The sequence below is a fragment of the Macrobrachium nipponense genome, chromosome 7, assembly GCF_015104395.2.
Source record: "Macrobrachium nipponense isolate FS-2020 chromosome 7, ASM1510439v2, whole genome shotgun sequence".
NCBI lineage: Eukaryota > Metazoa > Arthropoda > Malacostraca > Decapoda > Palaemonidae > Macrobrachium > Macrobrachium nipponense.
Window position 1 is genome coordinate 1,516,105 of NC_061109.1, and position 15,915 is coordinate 1,532,019.

Consider the following 15,915-nt stretch of genomic DNA (forward strand, 5'->3'; position numbering starts at 1 on the left):
AAATATACTTGAAATTTAAGTTCCTAAGAACCTTTTGTTTCCTGTACTATTGAAAACTGGTATAAGTATATTGAGATGGAACAAACGACAACAGAACAATGAACATTCTCAAATATAAGGGCTCTGCTCTTATTGTTCATGAGGAGTCTTATGATTTACAAAATATAATATAATTAAGGCCTATCTAAAAATACGATGGACGCCAGATAAAGAAAAACCAGCTGTGATGGGACATAATTGAAAATTTCTAGTTGAGGAACAGTCAATTTACTGTCATTTTAGATATAGAGAGAGAGGCACACAAGCCAGGAAATGGTATGAATAAATTCATTGTATGTAATTTACCTTTATACTTATCCTAAAACATTAATGACATTCCGTGAGCAGTACTTTTGAAATACAAAAAATGAACATCATGATATGTAAACATCTTTATTATTTTTGGAAGACAAGAACACCACAACCCGCATTTGAACCTCCCGCTGAGAATACGTCAACTGTCTGTCAACCCCGAGGCTGTTCCTCCCACAACTCCTCCACCCCAAATTTTCTGACAAGCTTACATTTTTACGATAGTATTTTATTCTTAGGCGTTATACAACATCAGCAATGTACTACGTACAATAAATGTTTTGTTTTCAAACAACCAATGGCACAATTGCACTAAAAATCTAGCTAGAAATTTGAAAATTAAAGTTCATGCGTTTGAAACATATTTCAAGTCTATAGCTTCGGAGAGTGTTGTTTCATAATGTTAGCATTATATAATAATTTGGTGTCACTCCTTATATTTAAGTTTTAATACAAACTGGTATTTACTAACATTACATAATTTGGCTCTTTTCTCAATCTACGGCCGTATAATCACAATTCTGGGACAGTGTGGAAACAAAACCGAGAATCGGACAACACGACATTCATCCAATCAGCGACAAGCAGGCAAGTGCAAGTTAAGTGCAATTTGCCAGGTTTAAAAAAATCGACTTTTTTTATAGGTGATAATGTTGGCTCTAACGTTTTTAGTTCTAGTAAAAGCTTCTCGTAACTCTCTTCGGTTTGTTTAGCCATTAAAACATAAACAAGAGGCAAAACATCGCCATTCATTATGCCATGAATAGTGTACAGCTGTCTGAATAAAGGAGGTGTTGTTTGGAAAGTACCATCTGCATACCATTTATCTGCACTGGCTAATATCTGTCAATTTCTTTGAGTTGAAAATATAATAATTCGGTCTAGTCCATCATTGCTGTCAAAAAGAAGAAAGGGTTGATTTGCGTGTGTTACCGTGTAGTCTGGAGGTATATTTAACTGGGATAAAGATGCAGGTTTCGCAGGGACTTGTGCTGCTACACTTCTAGCATTTCGAATATTCCTTTTTAAATGCTGATGGGTTGGTAGCGGACCAGCAACAGCTTGTGATACTCCAATGTTTGCCTGGGTTGCCATGCAATGAGTATTTTCCTGCGTAGAAATGGCTTTTTCTTTGCGACATTTATAACTTTAGTAGCTTTAACACGAGCATCATTGCCTGCATGATTGGATTCTCCAACTCTGTTTTGTAATAGATTCTTGATTTGTATGAACTCTAGCCCGGCACTTAGTTGTATAAACCTGATCACATTTCCAAATGGCATTTTCACCAGTTGTTCTCTCTTTCACAAATAGACTACCATTATCAATGAGCTTTTTCTTATTTCTTGAGCTTAAGACGTATTGAAGAGCCATTTTGAGGGCTAAAACTAAAACTGAATAAAACTGTAAGTAGCAATTTCTTATATAAGAAAAGTAGTAGACGTAGCTTGAGCAAAAAGAAGGTTGTTTAGAAATAATAAACTATCGGCCTATTGAACTATTGCTCTGAAATTACCGTGAGATGTGATGCATTGCAATGTAATTACTTTGCACTGAACTTCTCTAAAAGGAAATTACTGCAATGAAATTACCGGACCTCCATATATATATATATAGATATATATATATATATATATATATATATATATATATATATATATATATATATATATATATATATATATATATATATATATCTATATATATATATATATATATATATAAATACATACATACATACATACATATATATATATATATATATATATATATATATATATATATATATACATACACATATACATAAATACATGCATACATATATATATATATAGTATTATATATATATAATATATATATATATATGTATGTATGTATATATGTATATGTATATATATATATATATATATATATATATATATATATATATATACGCTAATTCAATGAAATTGAAACTTATAAAAGACAATATATTGTCTCAAAGCAACGTTTCAGATTTTGAGGCACTGATAGTGTCTTTGGAGAGAAAGAGAGAGAGAGGAGAGAGAGAGAGAGAGAGAGAGAGAGAGATGCAAAAGCCAACTACATCAAATCCCTGTCTGAATCGAGAGAATCCCGGATTTTCTCTTCAAATCCCAGACTAATGAAATGACAGGTGGGCGTGGCCGAGACTTGGAGCTGTCAAACTTGCAAACAGCTGATTTAAGATTGATGGGAAAGCTTTCCTTTCGATTCCGATAAAAGACACGGAGCTGTACGGATGCAAAAGGGGTGCGTTCAACATGCGCTCACACGCGTTTGCATACGTGAGCAAATGTCCCACGCCTATCACTATGCACCCATACACCCTAGCAACGGAGATATTGGGGCGAAAACATGTTCAATGATGTTGTTGTTATTATTCGGAAGATGAACCCTGTTCATATGGAACAAGTCCCATAGATCTTATTCTCGGAGAAATTGAAAATCAAGCGAAATTCCTTTGCTATCCAGAAATACGATGTAAATGACACCAAATGAGTCGAATTTTACGACTTTTGCGCTGGAACCAAGAACTTCCGGTTACCAGCCCAGCCACTAGGGGACTAGGGTGGTCAACTTTGTTATGCTCATTTATCTATTTTCGTATATGTATATAACCGGAAGTGCTTGGTTCCAGCGCAAAATTCGTAAGATTCGACTTATTTAGTGTCATTTACATCGTATTTCTGGGTAGCAAAGGAATTTTGTATTAATACTGTATATCCTTTCGTACTGGCAGATTTGACTTTCAAGAGTTCAAATAATAATAATATTAAAAAATCTTGTAAATAACTGGATGACTGTCATATTGCCATATGATGATTACTGAAGGTACTAGTGACATATAAAGGTGAATGTATTTTTTTTCATCTTTGGCATGAATTAGATAAGAAAATCGTGGCTTTAATATCATCGTACGAAGAATTTACTAAGAAAAAGGCTGTAAAGTATGAGTTGGGACGGTCTGAAAGGAGTGCCCACCGTTGTGTTGACGCTATATACGAATATGACGTGTTTTAAGCAAAGCATCACTACATTAACTACTATGAGATTCAGGGCCTCTGTAACACGGTTTTTTCGCAATAACTTTTTATCTATGCATTTCATAAATATAACGCTTACTCAGAATGCATATTATATCAACACATAAATTTTGAGTGTATTCTGCACTACGTAGGTTGAATAAATTTGGTACTTATAATGTAAAAGTGACCTTTTTTGAAGACGGGCCAACTTACTCAGAGAAAAGGTTTCGAACGCACTCGTTACGTAACTTATGACAGCATTTCTTCCCTCTTTCTCGATGGATGATTGGCTATACGTAACGAAGACTAAACCTCTGGCAACAATGATAAACAAATTTAAATACAAGCAAAGCAGTACACCTTTATGAACTCTGGAACCTCTCCACTGATAATTGTCATAATGAATAAACCAACAAAATATGTTAATAAATACAAAAACACTTCGATTATTAGTCTAACTCCCAAAATAAGTTTCCAAAGAAATTACAGTCTACTTTATAGGTCACAATCAGATTGACAAGATGTAGTGAATAGTTGGTAATTATCAAAAACATAGTAGACAAGCTTGATTTGATAACTGCTATATCCAATGTCAAGCAATTTTTATTTATTGGCTATCTACCTATTTACTGAAAAAAAATAGCCGGTACCGTATATTGGCTTTAAACCTTCACCAATAATTATCGTCAGAATGGTGACTTCATGAGGCTCCACCCACTTTCGCCTCGTTATAATTCAGGATAACACTGAAGGCTACCATGGCCATGTTGGATTAGAAAATTTAACTTCTGGCTATAAAAACTAATTTCTCGAGTGGTTGTAAGAAGTGCTAAATGATCCTCAAGGATCCCAGCAGTTGGCCTAAACGTTTAATTCATGTATATTACTGCTATACTGTTGCGGCACTACTGCTACAGTAGTATTACTACGCTAGCACTGATACCCCACCCACATCTATGTATCGTTCCGCCATTCATAAAGTCTTTGGGTTTCAGAGCCGTTGGAATTTCTGTCTGGTGGATGGGCGGGGCAACGTTTAGTCAAAAGGTGGTTGTTTACCTTGCTTACGTAATGAATGTTTTTCGACTCTTGGCTCGTAATCATTGGCCATGGCGTCGGCTAGATCATTTTTACTCTATAAAAATTAAAATTATCGGGTTTAGGTTATTGATAATGCTGACAAAATTTGTGTGTGGTTGTAAAATATACATATGTCAACTTTCAGCTACATCCGATGCTTTGACAAGGAGCAAAGTCCAAAAAACCGTGTTACAGAGACCCTGAATCTCATAGTAGTAATCTATGTTAAGCCTACAGGGTTGGGTTGGGTTGCTACCTGAGAACGCTGGAACAAAAAATAATAAGAAACAAAAGTATTGGTGCTCGTGTGTGTTCTAGAACAGACTTGAAGCAGCGACCGTATTACCTTCCACAATCAAGTGTTTGGAATTTTTATGATTGACTACAAAACTGGGATATATTCTGTGGTTTAGTATTTAGTAAGGAATTCCTCGTCTCGATAGCAGTTAAAGGGGAATATTCTGTGACTTAAACCTAAATGGAATTTTAAACGAGAACAACGAGCGTATGGCTGTGTCCAGGTCATAGAAGGTATTGTTTGTTGTAAAATGTCATTAGACCCCTTGCAGCATTTATAGGTTTTAGCCATCGAAAATAAACCGATTCATTAAATAACCTCTCGCATAGTACTACATCAAAGTGCTTGAACAAGTTCCACATAATTTTGTTCAGTACACCGAAGCCGAATCGAGGTAAATATATATATCGTGAGATGTTAATAGATGGTGAATAGCTATGGTGCTGGAATTCACGTTTGAGATGAAATAATATTCTTGAAAGGCGAGAGTAGCCATTCTATGGTCTTGGAAACCTAAAGTGATTTTTATTTTTTATCATTGATCACATTAGCCGTAAAAGTGTTTTCCCATTTAGAATAATTATGCCGACTAATGTTACTTTCAGGATCCATAAATGTATCAGAATTTGATGCATTTCTGCAATTATGACAAATTGAAAGAGGAGTAGATTCATTTACATGGATTAAGTCCTTTTTCCCTAAGCTTCAAATACCATAAAAATACAAGATATTTATTCATTATCAGCTCGACAGGAGATGTAGTATCTTGAAGAATTTCCCTCCTGACCACATCGAAACTTTTCAGTTATTTATGGTTGAAACTGTTCCTTGCTTGCTCATCTTGATCGCTGCTGCTGCTGTTGCTGCTGCGATGCTTATGTGGAAATAAGAAAGTAAAAGATGGTGAATTCAGCATATATACTGTTTTAAAACTAAGATTCGAAAATGTTAAGTGTTAGTAATGATTTTTCACTCGTTTTGAAAGTCTGTTGCATTTTTTAACACTAACGATATTAGATACTTATTTGTCTTAACCTGGATATTAGCTAGTTTTACTTTTAAATCGACGTAGCCTTCATACCAGATGAATGACTACTTTCCCCGAACGACAATCTCTCTTAGCTTAAGTAACCTCTTCATCTGAAATTGTAAATACAAAGATGTTAGTTTCCATTACACTGAGAAATCCTTTACGGTTTTTTGTTTTAACTGGAACGAAGCTTAAATTAGGAATATGGGTTACTTATGAATTCAATGCAGACAGTACTTTTGTCATTAATGGCTATAGATATTGACGTATAAAATAACTGGAATTTTCTCAAATACCCAACTCGTATGTGGTCATTGTTTTTATACTTTTCGGCCAGACTAGTATGTATTTCAATGTAATTTTACTGGTCGTTAATTTTAATTTTATATATATATATATATATATAATAATATTATATATATATATATATCTATATATATATATATATATATATATATATATAAAGCTGACGTTAATTAACGTATAAAGACAAATCTGGCGCTTAGACAAAGTTCACCGCCATAGTTACGTCCAAGGCCAACAGAATGGTTACGTCTATTGACTTGGCAGGTTATTCTCGTCAGTCTTGCTCGAGACGAGTAGGACGTATTAAGTGTTAATGGCTGCCGCCAAACCTTGAAGGTTTTGACAACAAAAATTTAATCATTTTCGTATCATTCACATCCTACGTGACTTTAGGCACCAAAGGTATTTGGTTTCTGCGTTGTATTTCACTTCGTATTGGCAGAGTTGGTGTCAAGTGTTCAAATAGTGAGATTTTAAGTCATGTAAACAATGACTGGATATCTGCGGCATTATGGTGTGATAGTTCCTGAGGCCACTCGGGACAAACAAAGGTGAATGCAACTTCGATTCCCGTATTAACTTCGTCATAGATCAGATAAATTTGATCATTGGACTATTATTGTATTAGCGTCTACCGAGGAAAAGAGCTGTAGAATAGAAATGAGGAGAGATCGAAAGAAATGCCTGCTGCTGTTTGAGTTGACGGTATCCATATGTCAATTCCGTGTTTTAGGCGTCGTTCCATTACTTGCAATACACGCAGCAGGCCCTCGTCCTTTTTCAAAATAAGGTGCTTCTTATATTTTATTTCATATAATTGTCTTTTATTGTTTTCTCGTCAGTATCGTAGCTCCTGCAGAATAGGAGAGTCTGTACTTCTTTTTTTTATTTTGCTTTCTTCTTGTACGACACTCACCACTTCAGGCGGTAGGTATCTTGTTGAATAGTCTTGGTATATACGTGCACAATGTGCAAATGCTCTCTCGCCTGACTAGTAGCAATTTGTTCTAGGTTCAAATAGCCTACTATGTCTATATGCTTCACTTGATGTCAGATCACAGTATTCATGAAAGGCCTAAAGAAGCTTCTTGAGCAGTTTCTCGTATGTGCCGAGTTCGTTACTTTGCTTAGTTAATTGTGTTGCTATTTTGTGATTTGACTTTGAAAATTTCAGCCTGGTCTGTGACTTGGTACTTTTTAATGTTTGGTAAGAATTTTGTCTTATTAATAGCAATTGCTTCGGTGCGGGGAGCATTCCCTGACTTATATAAATGGAATTTTAAACCGAGGTGCAAGTGAGGCTGTCCAGGTTGAAAGAGAGATATTTGTGGAAATCGTTCGTCATCGAACCTTTGCATTTTTTAGGCTTAGGCAGTCGGAGGTTAACTGAAGAAGGAGTATTCCTCCTCCATCTGGGATCATGTCTTTGCTGTGATCTGAAGTTCCTCCTGTGGCGACTTTGTTATTTATTTTCTTATGTTTGGCGGCAGTCAAAACTGACCTCACTGTGAGTGGTGGTGGCGCCATTGAAGCTTTTATATATAGTTTTAGGTGATGAACTTGGGGAATATTTTACGTTTGTTATTGCAGTAAAGCATTTATCAAGAAAAATTGTAGTGGATATTTGCTGTGGATAGTTGAAAAGGAGTGGCTCTCGCTCATGTTGATGAAATATATGCAAATTAACATTTATAGTTTCACTGTAATACATTATGTAGGTAAGTCTGGTGGTCTAGTGTGTATACATTCAGGGTTGGGGCCTTTGTCGATGGAAGAGTGATATAACTTTAAAATGTGTTTTTTATTCATCTTGATTACCTGCAAGTCAGGTAAGTACTAGAATTGCTGTTCTTATAAGGGAATGAATTTGTTGTACGGAGCTATTGAGTTAAAATCTTGATTTTGGGGGTTGGGGGTCGGAAATAGGGTATAGGTCCAACTCGGCCCATAACCATCTCGGCCCATTCGATGTAACCAACTCGGCCCATCGCCTGTGCCAAGTCGGCCCATTTGTGATAGCCAACTCGGCCTATTGCCTGTGCTAACTCGGCCCATTTTTGACAGGTCAGATCAGATCAGATGAAGTCGTCCAGTATAGCTTTTGCAACAGCACTGAATTTGTTCGTCAATCTTGCTTCCTTTTCTTCCACTTACACTGAATAAGTTCTTAGTACTTTTCTGTATCTTTGAAATAGCCTACTGCAGAACACACGCACAGCAATATTACGCAATGATAGGTGTAAAGGTTTCATTATTCCTTTCCAAACATTATTTAATGACTATAATAACAACTGCATTTAGAAACAATTATAGGACACATCGTTTCCCTAAACATTATAAATTAGTTGGTTGTTGTTATAATTGTTTGAAAAGAAAGAAATACTTAGAGAGAGGGGACCGGATGGAGGGGAGATACACACACACACACACGCACATACAGAGAGAGAGAGAGAGAGAGAGAGAGAGAGAGAGAGAGAGAGAGAGAGAGAGAGAGAGAGAGAGACTGGTTAGGAACCTTCTTTATACAAGCACTTAAAGAGTCTCATTGTCTCATTGTAATAGTTGTTTCGTATATGTAGTTCAAGGTTTTGAATAATTTTCGAAACTGAACAACCATAGCTTATATAATTGATATCTTTACGAACCTACTGCTAGACTTCAAGCAGCTAGGACAACATGGCTGACCAGTGCTTGATATGCTGTGAAACTGTCCGTCCCCGTCAGGTAAGAGCATTTACCGTTAAAGTAAAAAGTACTCCAATGACATATATTAACTTTGGTTCTAGGACAAGTGCCCAACGGGCATCTGCCCGAATGAACAAACGCCCTATGGACAAATGCCCGATCAGGACAAATGGCCAATTAGGACATTTGCCCGATTATTTGTTTTGCTGCATAGGGATTTTGTTTGCACTTTCTTTAATTATTTATTTTTTCCTTATGGTAAACATTAACAAGGTATAATAAAAGACAAAAATAAAAAGAACATGATTTATTTTTTTTATTTATAGATACACAAGTGTTATTGAAAAAAAAGACAATAGATCTAAAAAAAATAAACCTAAAATTTTAAATTGTGAGCTAAAATAAAAAGAACATGATTTATTTTTTTATGTATGGATACGCAAGTATGTTATTGATTAAAAAAGACAATAGATCTAAAAAAAATTAAAACTAAAATGTTAAATTGTGAGCTATCCCTCTAAAAAAATCTAATACTTCTCGATTTTCATAATCTTGCACAATATTTGCTATTCTTTTGGTTGTATCTTGACATTTTTTCCTTTTTGAGGGAGGCTCTTGTCCTGCCAGCATTTGGTTGATGATTGCATCGTTAAGAGCTTGTTCAGTATTCAGTACCTGAAGAAAACTCCAGATATTGGGATGACTCGAGGTTATATTCGCCTGTAAATGGTTATGCCATCCTTCCAAGGAATTGATTGTTCGTGGCAAATCATCGCATACGCGATCATACATATTCCACATACAAATAGGAAAGAGTGGGTTTCCTCTGTTACGTCGCCGTATTCTACCAATAAAAGTATCTTCAAAGTAGTTAATTACTCCATCTCCTTCTTCGCACATACTTTCTTGTAAGTGTTCAAATGCTTGTACAACATTGTCCGCTGGCACAAAAGCCAGGGCTGGTATCATTCGAATGTTTATGGCAAACTCAGCATCGCTCAGATATCGTGATGGCAATCCCTCTGTTTGTACCTTCCGATAAATAGCTTGCGAGAGGTGAAAAAAACATCCCTTAATATTTGCATTTGGAAAAACTTTTGTTATTGCATTCATTGCAGCTTTTTCATAATCATAATTGCAGATGGATTAATAGCCCGAAGTTGGCTGAAAAGTTCTTCATACGTGGATTGTCGTTTATTTGGCAATAATGCAAAAACACATGGTATCGTTCTTTTAGAAATTAAACAATGAACTGAATATAGTGGGTAGAACAGTTCAGGTACTACTTTGAAGGTACCATCGCAAAACCACTCACTCGAAGTTTGCAAGAGTTGCGTATTTTTCTCGGTTGAAAACAAAAGTATTCGGTTCTCACCAGGTCCACTGTCGTAAAGTAAGAAATTGTCTTCTTTGCACGTTTTTTTTATATTCATCTGGAATGACCATCTCATACAAATATCTCGGTATGGGATGTGGAGCATGTACAACTTGTTCATATCTTCTGATAGAACGTCTAATTGTGCTCACAGGCGGTAGTTGACTAGAGACTCCTTTCGAGACATTCTGTTACGTTTGACATAAAATCTGTTGTGATGATTGTTGGGTTTTAATAGCTTGTTCCTTCATTTCTTCACGTAAAGATAGAAGATCTTGACGAATAATATCTGGAGCGTGAGTGTGTTCATGTGTTTCGCTTATTATTTGATCACCACACACAGTAATTTTGGCTTTGCAGTTGTTGTGTCGGGGGCGTTCACATTCGTAAAACGTATGGCAATTCCTTGTTCTTAACATAAACGTAACCATTATAGCGAAGCTTCAATCCACCACGTTGAGTTTTAACAAAATTCATGGGTGCTTACAAGGGTAAAAAAACTTCGTGACTAAAGAAAAATTTTTCCCAACTAACGAGCTTCGTCATCGTCCAGTAGTTTCTCTCTCTCAACTAAAAGAGCTGTTGTATATATGTAAATATTCGGGCAGTTTTCTTTATCGGGCAATTGTCCTGATCGGGCATTTGTCCATCGGGTACTGTTAAGTCGGGCATGTGGCCGTCGGGCACTTGTCAGTCTGGCACTTGTCCTGATACCATTAACTTTATACTCACAATGTCATGTGTAACGTGTTCTTTACATATGACAGGAAGCACCGCAATGTGAAGGACGTAGCTACTGGCAGCTCCTACATGATGAGGCAAAGATAGTTAATTTACAGGTGCGGCTGCTGTCAGAAGGGAAGGTTTTGACAAAGCAGCAACATAAGTATGTGTACCTCCTTGCGCGCGGTGCACAGAAGGCATAACTTGAGGTTCCCAACCTGCAACCCCTTTCATTCCTTTTGCTGTACCTCCGTTCGTATTCTCTTTCTTCTATCTTACTTTCCTTAACCCTATTCTAACCATTGTTTCATATTGCAACTGCTTTTTTTTTAAGATTCTCCTCCAATGACACCTGTCAGACCTTGTCGCTCTCAGTTTTCCTGTCGGCGCTGAATGATCTCGTCATAGGTGGTCCCAGCGCTTGGCCTTCGGCCTAAATTGTATATAATGTGCTATTGTTCTGAATTGACTGGTATAATTCCTTTATAGTATTAGGCTACCCTATTGTCCCAAAGATTACGTATATTACTTGAGAAATTAACTGTTACAATTCGCTTTTAGTTTCATGCCCATCTACAATTATTTGCATCAAACTTTTTTTTTAATTATATGAGATTAATGCAGATTATTGTTTATTTATTTTTTTTTTTACAGACGGAGCTTCACTTCAGGACCTTTTCGAATCAAGTCATGTCGTTGCAGTACATCCACAAAGACTGTTGATACAACTCATTATTATTATTATTATTATTATTATTATTATTATTATTATTATTATTATTATTATTTTATTATTATTATTATTATTATTATTGAAGTCATTCGATTACTGAATAAGACAGAAAAAACCATCATTGAATTGATTACTGACGCTAAATCCAAATAGTAAATTTAATAAATCGGTAAAGCCAGTCCCTTAACACACACACACACACACACACACACACACACAGAGAGAGAGAGAGAGAGAGAGAGAGACGAGAGAGAGAGAGAAGGAGTAGAGAGAGAGAGAGAGAATGTCCCCCCCAAAAAGTGAAATCTGTTACGCGCTCTATTATTGCCAATTCGTCGTTTTGAAAGAATCAGCGGTCTTGAGAAATTCGTCTCCGGAAGAAGCATTGTCGACGTCCGCCTCTAGGAACCATTCAAAGCTTAAAAACAAGGGGGGGCGGGAGTTGATTTAGTATCTTGTTTTGCAGTCAATTAGTATCGATAACCAGTAAGTAAATCAATAAGTAAATCGAGAAAATTTTAAGTAAATCGATGACACCCTTTTGGGATTCATAATTGGGAAATCAACGCGGTATATCTGAGGTAGTTTTTGTTTTATAGGAATTATGACGAAATGTCGAGTCATTCAAATCTGTGAATGAGTAATAAGAGAATTTCAAAACAAGTGCCCATCAATATGATGCAAAGATGACATTTCCTATTATGAAGCTCGTAATTATTTGAAGAAATCAGTTTTAGCGTTCATATTGCTTTTATGGAGACGAACTACTTTTGTATCAAGTCGGCTTTATGGAGGAGGAGGAGAGGAGGTGGAGAGGAGGAGGAGGAGGAGAGGAAGGGGGAGGAGGAGGAGGAGGAGGAGGAGGAGGAGGAGGAGCCTAAATACGTCAGCTGACGTCGAGGTTAAATGCTAACCAACACTCATGGCAGGAGTCGACAACTGAACTCGGTAAGTTTCGTTTCGCTTACTCGGGGAGTAATCCTACAGACTACGTTGTTGTTGTTGTTGCTGCTGTTCTCGTAGGGTGGGGGGGAGGGTGTGTCGTGGTTAGGACAGCCCTATGGAGGAGTCTAAAAAAGGTATTTCGCGTCGAGTTTAAGATACAGGAATTTTGGGATAGGGTATTTATGATTTATTCGTGAGAATGAAAACGTGAAGAATAAATACTGAGCGTGTTAAACAGTGCATAAAAATAATTTCCGATAAAATATAACGTATTTTCAATCTCCGTTGGTGAAACAGCAAACTATTTCGTTTAGTTAGAAGGTAAAAAATATCCTGAAGGTCGCTCAAGGTTGGAGATGAGTTTGCAAAATAATTTTGCATTCAGTCAAAAAACCATTTTTCCCATAAACACTACGGTTACTGTAGGCCTTATGCATACTTAATATGTCAATGCATGAATAGGTAAGTAGGAATAGGTCAACAGATTTACACAGGACTGGTCTGAATTTTTTACCAGAATCTTAAATTTACAATGACAGTAATAGGTTTGTCGTACCAAATATATTTTATGTAGTTATACATCCTGTGCATCTCATTTGTTAATTTGGTCGGAGAGTAAACCTTTAGTAAATCGACATAGGCCTAATAACAAGGCCATCGCCTCCATCGAAGTACAGATAACAATATCACTGTCACATTGATTTGCACGTGACGTCACGAATAATCATTTTCTATATGGAAAGGTCTTCAAAAGTGACTGATCTCTTGCTCAGGTCAACTTGATTGAAATTGATGTATGCAGTACATTGAGAAATCCTTTGGAATAGGCCAGGAATGAGTTTTGACTGAAACAACTCATTGGTATAGTAGGTTATGAGTTTTTGGAGAAACTGGTGAGGATTGGAAGAGGGAAATGCCTTCCATTTTCTGTTTGTGGCCTCGTGTTTGTATACATTCCTTGGTCAGTCCTGTTCTGTGAAATTTAGATGAAAAAACCCTGTCACATCTCGTCACTGGGAGGTTAGGGAGGTTAAGATTGATTTGAGAAACTATGAAGGCATTTCTTAGTTTGTCCAGAATCCTGACTATGCAGTCAATTCAAATTGTATTCAATAACACAGGACTGGAACAAGAAACATTCAAGAGCAAGTATTGAGGTCATTCTTAAGAAAAGCTCGGTTCTTTGATTATAACAAACCACAGAGAGAGATTATCATCGCCTCATAGCAACTTCAAATGAACTATATAGTCCCGTTTCTCTATTAATGAGAGACGTATATATTCATCATTGAATATTACTCGTATCGAGCCTCCTGTTTCCCGTAAAAAGTATCTGATGGAGAAAATTTGCGTTACAGACGATGTCTCGCTTCAAGTTCTACTGCAGCCATTTCGTTGATCCAAGTCGTTTCAATACTCCATCCATGAAGACGATTAGGTACAGCTCATAGTTCGCCAGGGTCAAGTCATTTAAGTTACCGTATAAAACAGAAAAAAAGGCGTAGTATCTCTTCCTTTATATAGAGCCATTGATAGATATTATAGCAGAGAGTTAAGAATGTTCCTCAGTAAAGCTCCATTTGTTACGTGGTTTGTTACTACGAACGTATTTTGAATTTTGAAATTAATTGATGTCTGGAGTAAGCGTTGTCGACATTCGGTTTTTACGAACCATTTGGCCAAGCCTTTTTATTATTATCAATACACTTTATTGTTTGTTAGTCAATGAGTAAATTAGGATAGCGAATGCAGTCAATTAAATACAATAGCCTAGGTACGTAATTCTTGTTTGCAAAATGAACAGGGTAGGTTAAGATATCATTATTATAGCTGAATCACGAAATTGTTATGAATAGTGAAAGTAATATCTAAATTAAGAAGCAAATAAAGTAATAGGAAACTGAATAATCTGTTAATTTTGGTGTCTGGTTCGTTTGTCGACTTCATTTTTGTTGTGGATACGTTTTTATGTCTATAACGATGCAATGTGACGCTTTTGATTCTTAAAAAAATAATAAATAAATAAAAACAAATACGTACTTGAAGAAATCTGTTTTAGTGTTTCAATTGTTATTGTAGCTGTATCAAATTGACTTTGTGGATTTACTGAAACGACTACGGAGGTGGAAGAACCAGGAATTACTTCGACGTCAAAGGGTGAAAATTGGCGTCGACAGTTGAACTGTGTAAGTTGTTTAATGATTTTACTTTGATTTAAAAGAGGCCCATTAATCTGTCGATGACACAAGGGGTCAACTCCTGTGCTAAAATATTGATCATTTGTAAAATTAACGCAAATAACTTTTGCCATAAACACCGACTTTGCTGGATATATTACATACCGAATCTACAGGTATCTACAGACCTTGTTATATTGGTATCTATAGACCATGTTTTATAGGTATCTGTAGACCTTGTTATATACAGTTCCTATGTAAAAGTACGAACTTTGAGATAGGAGAAGGTTAGTATATCATTTCCCTGGAACTTTAGTCTCAACTTTTCACCAGAGGTGTCATGTTAAATTATACAGTCGTAACTACGATCAGGAATTCCATACTTAATAGGGTTGTTTTCTTTTTTTAGTTGTATAGTCTGTTATAAAAATCGACAATGATTCGGTAAAACAGTCTATTGCATTTAGCATTTGCACAGAACAAATATTGTTAAGAACTCTTTGCAATTCATGATCAGATTTTGGTTTGATACTGAATGGTATTTATCGCATGCGTCTGGTTTGTTTATAATATTACCTATTCATTTGCCGCATAAAATGGACACGAAACCAAAAGCTTCCTGAATTAATCCTCCCTTATAACATAACCTTGCTATCATTGCATTGCACCTGTCACACAATGCCGTAGCTAGGCCTATAGTCAGCGTATGTGACCCGTCGACTATATGTTTCATTAAGAGGCAATTTTCTCCTATTTGTTGAGTCAGTTAACTAACAAATACTTAATCCACGGCAGTGGGATAAGAGAATCCCTTTGCTGTGGTTTAAGTTCGATTTAACTAAAACCAGATTAACGATTGATTTATTTTTCAGGTCTCTCTCTCTGCGGGCATTACGGACAACTGATAACGTCCACGTCCACTCAACTCCTTATTGGTAACGAATTTGTATTTACCACTTTTTTTGACCTGATAACAGTGTAACTATAAAGTGTAACTATAGATATGAATAATGAAAGCTAGTATACTTACTTATTTGTACATTAGTCTAATTCTTAGTAATGGAGGCCAGTGTATCTGATAATGAACACTTGATCTGGTGCAAGAATTCTCGAAGCCTTTTGGATGGAGCTGAAGGAGAAATAGTCTGTTATTTTAGTCCCTTTT